This window comes from Brassica oleracea, chromosome C6 (assembly GCF_000695525.1).
Source record: "Brassica oleracea var. oleracea cultivar TO1000 chromosome C6, BOL, whole genome shotgun sequence".
NCBI classification, from domain to species: domain Eukaryota; kingdom Viridiplantae; phylum Streptophyta; class Magnoliopsida; order Brassicales; family Brassicaceae; genus Brassica; species Brassica oleracea.
Window position 1 is genome coordinate 25820470 of NC_027753.1, and position 10414 is coordinate 25830883.

General features: G+C 32.7%; 1 pseudogene; it reads left to right on the plus strand.

Moving 5' to 3' along the window:
- The first annotated feature begins 736 nt into the window (after nt 1–736).
- Nucleotides 737–4703, plus strand: LOC106297841 (annotated as a pseudogene).
- Nucleotides 4704–10414: the final 5711 nt, after the last annotated feature.

The window sequence follows — 10414 nt, forward strand, 5'->3', positions numbered from 1 at the left end:
TCGCAGGTCGCGCGACACGTAAACGAACGTAATCTTAGTCGCAGGTCGCAGGTCGCGCTACACGTAAACGAACAGGGAAAATGTCTATGTAAAAGTTTTTTTAATATAAATTTGGGGGTTTAAGTTTATTTTTGGAGGCTTATATCTATATAGTTTTCTTCAAAAAATTTGGGAACCTGTTGCAAATGCTGCACCTACCATGGCCCAGGGTCGGCCCCAAAAGAAGCTATCTTAAGTTAGACATGTTAATTAGGGTAGAAGTCCGCGGCCCAAGCCCACTCCGACCCTAAAAGTTACCGATCTTTAGTTTAGTTCTATAAGCAAAAAAAGATCGGATTTCTCGGGCTAAGCCCATTTGGGCTTTGGCTATTTTGATCTTAAGCCCGGTTTGACTAGGGCCGGCCTGAAAACACAAAACTTTATATTTTAGTTTTAATATTATCATTCTTGCAATCAAAACCATTATTAGTATTGACATATTATTTTAATATTTTGATCCAAACTCTAATAAAACATTATTGTTTGATCGTTACAAATGTCACATTTAAATTTTGTAAATATAGCTTCTTCTTTTATAACATTTTTTTTTCAACATACAAAGTACGTTTGACAATGTTTACATAAATTTTGTTCTCTTATATATTTAGTTTTAATTTATATTCTCATCTTATAATCATCTTACTTCTATTTTGCACTAAATAATCATCTTAGACGACTTAGTTGAAAAAGGTGTTTGATGTATCTCTATTTCCGGTTAAGAGTCAATCACATGAGCTTTTTGAGAAGTTAACTAATGAATACTTGTCTGTGTAGAAGGAAGATTTGATTGTTCTCTCTTCTTTCTTTTATGTAGCATAAACACAGTATACTACATGGCGCCTTTCTCCACCATGATCGTGGGGATACCTGCACTACTACTGGAAGGCAACGGGATTCTGAGTTGGTTTGAATCACACCCTTCTCCATGGTCAGCCCTCATCATCATCTCAGTTCTGGTGTGTTGGCCTTCTGTCTCAACTTCTCCATCTTCTATGTCATTCACTCCACAACTGCAGTCACATTCAATGTAGCTGGAAACCTCAAGGTAACAAAGGACAATCTTAAAACCCAATAATCGTATATGAATGCTGTCTTGAGCATGGTTCATGGTACTTTTGGCAGGTCGCGGTGGCTAATATTGGCGTCATGCAGTCATGGTTGATATTCCGTAACCCGATATCGTATATGAATGCTGTTGGATGTGGGATCACGCTTGTGGGCTGCTGCTGAGAAGTGATACCTTGAGTAAAACATCCAAATCAAAGAGTAAAAGTCAGTGAGAAGAAGAAGATCAAAAGGGCAAGAGTAAGAAGAAGCAAGATAACAAGTGAAAGAGGAAGAAGAAGTTTCAAGTCAACACTACTAAGTCAAAGCTGGAGTTGAAGATGAAAGTGGATCAGATCGTAACAAGTCGTTAGCAAGTTAAGGTACTAACTAGTTAGTTGTTAACTAAGTTAAGAGTTGTTGTATGAAGTGGTTAAGAAGTTAGAATAGTTAAGTGGTGGAGTGTAAGAGTGGTCTAAAGACTAGAGGTATGTGTTATGTTTTGTGTTAGGTGGAAGTCAGTAAGAAGTCGTTTGTAAGAAATTATGCAAGTATGAATGAAAAATCAGTTTGAAAAACTAAGTCTTGCACAAACAAAACAGAGAACTAGAGTAATAGATTAAGGGAGAAACAAAGAGAAAGAGACAAAGTGAAGAACAAACCTGCTAAGGAGAAGAATCACAACAGCTGCACATTCTATGGATACGTGAGGCATATGCTTTCACAGCAAACGCCTGGAACTCCGAGGACTCCTCGCACACCAAGAAACAAGATGGAGACATGGAGTTGCTTCCTCTTGTTAATAACGATAAACTCCAAGGCAAAGTCTCAACTCAGTATTCACTGCTGCACAAGATAGAAGCATTTTCACAAAAAAACTTTAATAGAGAAATAACATTTTGTTTTTTTTCATCACTCTGTGATATGTAGAATTTATAATTTACCTAATACAATTTGAACTAAACCTAAGGAGTGAAGTACAAAAAACGTTGATAAATGAAGAAATCATGCAAAAAGGTTAGATTGATCTGCTAAGTTGTTTATGAGCATACGTGTATTTTAAACTCTCCTTGAAGTGTGTAACAACCTTTTCTCTTGACCTGATCTCAAGATCAGGAGAGAAATCAATCATACTCAGACACTATGGTGATAATTAGTTGGTAAATGATCCTCTAGAGAAAAATTTAAAACCGATGCAAACACAACTTTTTATTGATATTAAATCTTAGAGAAAACGAACTATTTCCACACTAGAAGTATCATATAGCAGTAGATCAACACGATCTTTCAACCTCGTCTTAATGGCCCATATGATAAGTTTGACAACCTATTTCCCCCCAATTTAAAAGTTCGAAACCTGAACCCACATGGCTTCGGTTATTCATCAATTTAGTGGTTCAGAAGAGGTAACCAAACCAAAAGACAGAATGTAACCCGACAGAGATCCAATAAGTTAATCCGGTTCGAATCCAGTTTTTAAGAACTCCCAATTATATGAACCTTAAAAACAACGAACCCAGAAGCTCTCTCCTTCAGCCGGTGAAAATCAAATATGAGCAATGACAGTGGAGCTTCGACAGAGAGATCAGATGTTTGTCAAAGAGGACGAGTAGTTGGTGTGCCAAAGAGATGCTTGTGTGGCGAAATCGTCGTAGAAAGAATGTCAAAGTGTGAAGCTAATCCTTTCTCAATGTTGAAGTCGTTACGCTCACGTCGATTTTCACCATCAGAATTGTAACCCTGGTCGAATTCAGGGCCGTCATTCCACCCAAGATTTACCTCAGTTCCTCTTTCCTGAGACATTCTACAAGAAAATAAACCAAGATTATCATACTATAAACTCGAAATTGAAACAGAGAGTAAGCAAAATTGATTCAGTTTGAAACAGAGAGTAGGCATAATAGAAACTCGAAAAGGAAGAAGATGAGGCGACAAAATCACCTGACCTAACCGATTAGGCAGAAAGAACAGTCGACGAAATAGATTCAAAACTTCAGTCTTGCCTAGGGTTCACAACGCTTGAGAGAGATAAAGAGAATTGGGGTTTTTTGGCTTAATCAAAACCGATTAAGTTAAATTACAGTTTATAATCGCAAATCGGGTCGTAAACGGGTTGTCTTAGGTTTAATTAGTTTTTTTATTGGTTAGGCTTAAACTAAAAGCCCAGTAAACCAATTTTAATCGGCTAAATGTAGGTTCATGTGGGTTCGGGTTTCGAACTTTTAAATTGGAGGGAAAATAGGTTGTCAAACTTATCATATGGGCAATTAAGACAAGGTTGAATGATCGTGTGGATCTGTTAATATATGATACTTCTGGTGTGGAAATATGTCATACTCAGACACTATGGTGATAATTAGTTGGTAAATGACCCTCTAGAGAAAAATTTAAAAACGATGCAAACACTACTTTTTATTGATATTAAATCATATGATAGGTAATGACAATACTATTTTTGTTTTACTAAACAACAACATATGCCAAACAATGGGGGACCAGTAAGACATGCTAGAAAAGTTGGATCTTCTGAAGGCAGTATGCACACGTTCTTGCAGTCGTCACCCTTCTTACAAGGGCCTGAGTGTGGCCTTCTATATATACATTTACCTGAAAAGTTCATTTGAAAATAAACCAGCTCACTTTATTATATCATTCAACTATGAAGAATTAGAGTAATATAATATTACCAGTTGTTTGAGAAAACAGAAGAAAAAAAAGTTAGGATCAAAGAAGCAAGTTGAATCTTCTGTGCTGATATTGCTTTCTTTTTATCTTTTTTCTTTTGTGAAGATGTTTTTTTTATTGGGGTTTAAGATCAAATGACCATCTCCCTTTGAATATTTGCTTAAATTTGTATATACGTTACTAACTAGTTTGTTAACAAAGATATTTTTTTTAGAATCCAGTGTTCTACAATAATTATGTGTAAATCTTGCATTAATTATATAATATTAATTCTCTGCAGAGTAGAATTGAACATCCACTCCTAATATATTTTATTAACAAAGAAATAGTAGAGTTATTCTTGGGCTCATCCTAGGGGGTAAACCTCTAGGTTCACCAAACAATAGAATTTCATTATTTCAAATTCGATATCTTTTAAAAAAGAAAACAAAATATTGTCAAGTTTTATTATGTTTTTTTTAAAAAGTAAAAAAATATATAGTAGTTACAGAAAAAAGTTTTAGTTTAAACCACCTAGAATTGTTTTCCGTGACATATTTAGCAAAACTATTTAAGAGAAACAAACCTGAAATGCAACACAAACACTAAACTCATCAAGCACCTATGAGATCGACACAAAAGGAATGAGCAAGTTAGAAGAAGCTTGAAAGAAAACCAATGAAAAATGTGAGTATGAATCTTGTGACTGAAATGCAAATAACTGCATGGTTTAGTGAGATCTTCAGTTTTATTTTCAGCTTTTCTTTGTTTCATCAGTTGCCCCTGACATCATCTCTTTCTATAAACACTAAAAACAAAACAAACATGACAAAGTCAATCTTTGTGAATACACCGGGATTTCAGAGTATTATGCTCCTAGAAATGAATGTACACCAAGAAACAAGATGGAGTAGCTTCCTCTTGTTAATGACGATAAACTCGAAGGCAGAGTCTGATCTCAGTATTTACTGCTGCACAAGATAGAAGCATTTTCACAAAAAAAACTTTGATAGAGATAACATTTTGTTTTTTTCATAACTTTGTGATATGTAGAAATCATGCAATAAGGTAGATTGGTTTGCTAAGTTGTTAAACCTAAGGAGAGAACAACAAAAAACTTTGATAAATGAAGAAATCATGCAATAAGGTAGATTGGTCTGCTAAGTTGTTTATGAGCAAACGTGTATTTTAAACTCTTCTTGAAGTGTGTAACAACCTTTTCTCTTGACCTGATCTCAAGATCAGGAGAGAAAGCAATCATACTCAGACACTATGGTGATAATTAGTTGGCAACTGACCCTCTAGAGAAAAATTTAAAAACGATAGAAAAGACACACTGTGTATCGTTATATTAGGAAAATTGGCTACTTCATGAATTATGCTTTTTTTTTTTTGGTTATACAGACATATTTTCCCACAATTTAGGGCTTATTGGCTGAATAGCCATATTTCAGTATGAAATTGGGTGGGTAACACTGATTTTGACATAATTAAATGTTAGACTTTTTGGTCATATTCTCTCCGGTTCTGCCCTTTCACGTAACAAGTTGCCAGTTACAATTTCTAAAGTAAACGATTTGGTTGTCTTTTGTGGTACATAATTAACGCCTATGATGTAAGAGAATGATGCGACATGAGTGGATAATAATTGTACGCGTTACACAACTTCTGTTAACTTAACAGACAAAGAAATTACCTGAATTACTATTCTATATGGTAAAATAGTATATATCACGAAATAAACTGAACCCTATCAAATAAGAACTAAATCATACATGGAAATGTAGACTTTAATACAATTTAAACTATTCAAAATAAAAGGTCAAGAGCACCTGAAAACTATTTAAATAAAAAAAAACCATCCACGTATATCTTACATATATATGCACGAGTGTTCTGTTCCATATCACCTAAGTAGTATAGGATTATAACTCCACTTATAATCCCTAAATACTAAACATATCCCAACCACAATTCCTAGATACTAAACATTATCTCAATCTCACCCTACCCCTATATACTAAACCCTAAAATCTAATCACTAAACCCTAAAAACAAATATAAACCATAAACTCAAATATAAACCCAAAACCTAGATAGAATGGAACAAAATAAATAACATAGTACATATTGGTGAAATTATGAAATGCATATGATTGCATGGAAGAAGTTAACGTCGACCATAACCATACTTCCCCACCTTCTAAATACTAAACCCTAAACCTAGATAGAATGGAACAAAATAAATAACATAGTACATATTGGTGAAATTATGAAATGCATATGATTGCATGGAAGAAGTTAACGTCGACCATAACCATACTTCCCCACCTTCTAAATACTAAACCCTAAACTTAAATCACTAAACCATAATCCAAAGATAAACCCTAAACCCAAATATCAAAATTTTAAAAGTACATAAAATTGTGTAATATTAAATTATATTATGTAATATTAAAGAAACATCATATGAATACCATTCGACTCAACATCACATTGTATTCTGTTTTATCTGATGCCATAATAAATTCTATTCCATTTGCGTTTAATATACTATTTTTCTTTACAAAATCATATACACATCAATATAAAATATGAAAAGGTCAATACATTCAATATTGTTTGTCATTCGCAACAACAAAAAATAAGTGTATCTGACGACATCGGTGGAGATAGTACATGCAACCGCATCGGAGAAAAGAATTTTGTTGTTGATTCACTAGATAGAAGAGAAGAACATATAGTCATAGAATTATGAGAAGAGGGACAATTGCGGTAGAAACAAATACAGTAGTTTCGATTGTATAGATGGAGGTGATCGCCACTGAACAAGTCCTGTCACTCGCCACACGAGTCTTCAAAACTCTATTATTCACCACAATCCTTCACCATCAACAGAGACAATTTCATCAACAATTCCATAAATCACAGAACATCACATATTAAATTATGATTATTAATTATATGGCGATGTCAACGCACATTACTTTTAAAATGAAAACCACTTCAATAACATATACTATACTATTTGGGGAGACATCTGTACTATTCCATTTATATACAACACAGTCACCCACCACAATATAGTTTATATATTATGGAAATAATATAGTTTATATATTATGGAAATAAACATCTATAATACTTTATTTACTTATATATAGTATATTTTATTTACAAATTCACACAAACAAAGTAATAGAGGTTGACATAGCTATCTTCATCACGTCAATTCCATGTATATACACAGTTAATTATATTGTCATGCAAATGGAAAACAAGCACCATTTTCTTATAAACAGAAAATCCCAAACTTATGATTTTTTTACTTTACAATATCAGATTCCGACATACAATGAATGGAAATTCAGAGAATTTAAGAGTAGTAAAACAACTTACATAATAGGCAATGTGATTTTGTTTTACCGCTGTTACGGTGCCGTCTTACTCACGCTTTTTGTCACCTACCGAGCCTTTGATAATGGTCTTCTTTCCACAAACTCACCAAGAATGTAATCGGTGTCGTCTTAATCGCTCAAATATGAAGATGAATCTATTGACCTTTCCATATTTTACCATTTGCTTTGTTAGCTATGTGAGAGCAAGTAAATGACATGTCTTTCTTTTAGAATCACTAGTTATTAATTTAGATTATAATTTTTTTTGCAGGTTTTACCGTTTGAATGAAAGGGTAGGATAGCAATATTATAGAAAAGACACATTGTGTATCGTTATATTAGAGAAATCGGCTACTTCGTGAATTATGATTTTTTTTCTTGGTTATACCAACATATTTTTCTATTTTTTATTGATATTAAATCTTATGATAGGTTTGACCAAAAAAAAAAAAAAAATCTTATGCTAGGTAATGACAAGACTATTTTTGTTTTACTAAACAACATGTGCCTTACAATGGGGACCAGTAAGACATGCTAGAAAAGTTGGATCTTCTGAAGGCAGTGTGCACACGTTCTTGCAGTCGTGGCCTTCTATAGTTACATTTACCTGAAAAGTTCAATTGAAAATAAACCAGCTCATTTTATTATATCATTCAACTATGACGAATTAGAGTAAGATAATATTACCAGTTGTTTGAGAAAACAGAAGAAAAAAAGTTAGGATCAAAGAAGCAAGTTGAATCTTCTGTGCTGACATTGCTTTCTTTGTATCTCTTTTCTTTTGTGAAGATGTTTTTTTTTTTTGGGTTTAAGATCAAATGACCATCTCCCTTTAAATATTTTCTTAAATTTGTATATACATTACTAATTAGTTTGTTAACAAAGATATATTGTTTCAGAATCCAGTGTTCTACAATAATTATGTGTAAATCTTGCATTAATTATATAATATTCTCTGCAGAGTAGAATTGAACATCCACTCCTAATATATTTTATTAACGAAGAAATAGTAGAGTTATTCTTGGGCTCATCCTAGGGGATAAACCTCTAGGTTCACCAACCAATAGAATTTTATTATTTCAAATTCGATATCTTTTAAAAAAGAAAACAAAATATTGTCAAGTTTTATTATGTTTTAAAAAAAAGTAAAAAAAATATATAGTAGTTACAGAAAAAAGAATTTAAAAAAATATTTTTAACGTCGCTAGCAAAACACTAAACCCTAAATCCTAAACTCTAAATCCTTGGGTAAATCTTAAACTCTTGGATAAATACTAAACTCTAAATAAAAAAACACTAAACACTAAACCCTAAACCCTAAATCCTAAATCCTAAACCCTAAACCCTTGAGTGTTTTAGTGTTTAGTGATTTTGATTTAGAGTTTAGGATTTATTCAAGGGTTTAGGGTTTATCCAAGGATTTTGGGTTTAAGGATTAGGTTTTAGGGTTTAGTGTTTTGCTGGCGACGTTAAAAATATATATTTTTTTAATTACTACTATTTTTTTATTCATTTTTTCTTACCTTTTTAATTTTAAAAATATAATATAATTTGACAATATTTTATTTTTTTTTTAAGATATTGAATTTGAAATAATGAAATTCTATTGGTCGGTGAATCTGAAAATAGTATATTGACATATATCTTGAGAATCCAATTGAATTGCATTAATTAAATTCTCAGCAAAAACAAATCCCAAACTTAAGAGTTCTGGTCAAAGAAAAATCAAACTAATAATCGGTAGGAGATGATTTTGTGGGATATAATACCAAAATTAAAGCATTCTATTCATTACTTACTTACTAAACTAGCATATAATTACAAGTTTTGGTCATTCACGATCCTTGTCCAAATTAATCTGTTGTACATCTGAAGGGTGAATATGAACCTCACTGTTCCTTATTGCATTGGCAGTAATAAGACGATACCATCAAAGGTGCAGAATCTGGTAGGCGGCTAGCGCTTATTGCTTGCCGACGGAATCTATTTAGCCAAATACATTGTGACAAGAGTACTTATGGACAAGTAGGATGACTTAGTAGTGAATTCAGAAGGAAACTTTCTTCATAGGAACTGTATGATGTAATGGTCAAAAATATTGGAGATACAAAGCTCAAAAACAGAGTTGAGCCAAGAAATTTTAAAAAAAAAATGATCTGTTTTCATGAGACAGAATTGGTGCAGCAAGTCTATCACATTATGAACCAAGATGCAGAAGCAGGAGTGACAAACTATTCTTTCTTTTTTGTGCAAAGAGTGACAAACTATTCAAGCAGAAGGATTATTTTGTAAGAATAGAGACAGAACTGATGCAGAAAAATGAATCAGAGGATCGTTTGCAACCACAATCTGGAACAGGATGGTTCTGTTTTAATGGTTGACTTGTCTCTTTGATCTCTCAGATTCCAATGGTCTTACTGAAGCATTCTGAAAAAGGAGAGTCTTGTGGTTCTGTAGAGTGTTAAAAAGCAGGAGAATTGCTGTCACTCACTCCACAAGAGATTACTCTGGGGTTTGGATTCTCTGGAAGAGTGTGTGCTACTGAAACTGTCAAAACCTTTGGATGTTTTAGCTCTCATGTACTAGAGAGATCATATGATAAGATATTTGAAGAACTAGAGAAGCATATTTCAATAATTGCTTCAGGTTCGACATTACAAAGAGGCTGTGTAATGTTACGACAAGCAGTTGTTACAAGTAAAAAAAAAAAGTGAAATGGTTACCAGTTGATTGAGCAAATAGAAGAACAAAAGCTAGGATCAAAGAAGCAAGTTGAATCTTCTGTGCTGACACTGTTTTCTTTGTATCTCTTTTCTTTTGTAAGATGTTTTTTTTTTTGGGTTCATAGCAAATGAAAACTCCCTTTAAATATTGAGTGAATTGGTAGATACATTACTAATTAGTTTCTTAACAAAGATATCTTTCCAATTGCAAAAATGTGTGTAAATCTTTGCACTAATTATATAATATTCTCTGCAGAGTAGAAATGAACACCCATTACTAATTTAATTCATTAACAAAGAAAGAATATATTTACATATATCTTCAGAATCCAACTGCAAAGAAAGAATGTGTGTGAATTTTGCATTAATTATATTCTCAGAAAAAAATAAATCCCAAACTTAGAGTTATGGTCAAACAAAGAAAAATCAAACTAAAAGTTGGCAGGAAATGATTTTGTGGGATCTATCTATCTATAATAATAAAACTAGGATAAGACATGCGTCTTGCGCTTGGTAAATTTATATGAAAATTATTTAAGAAATATC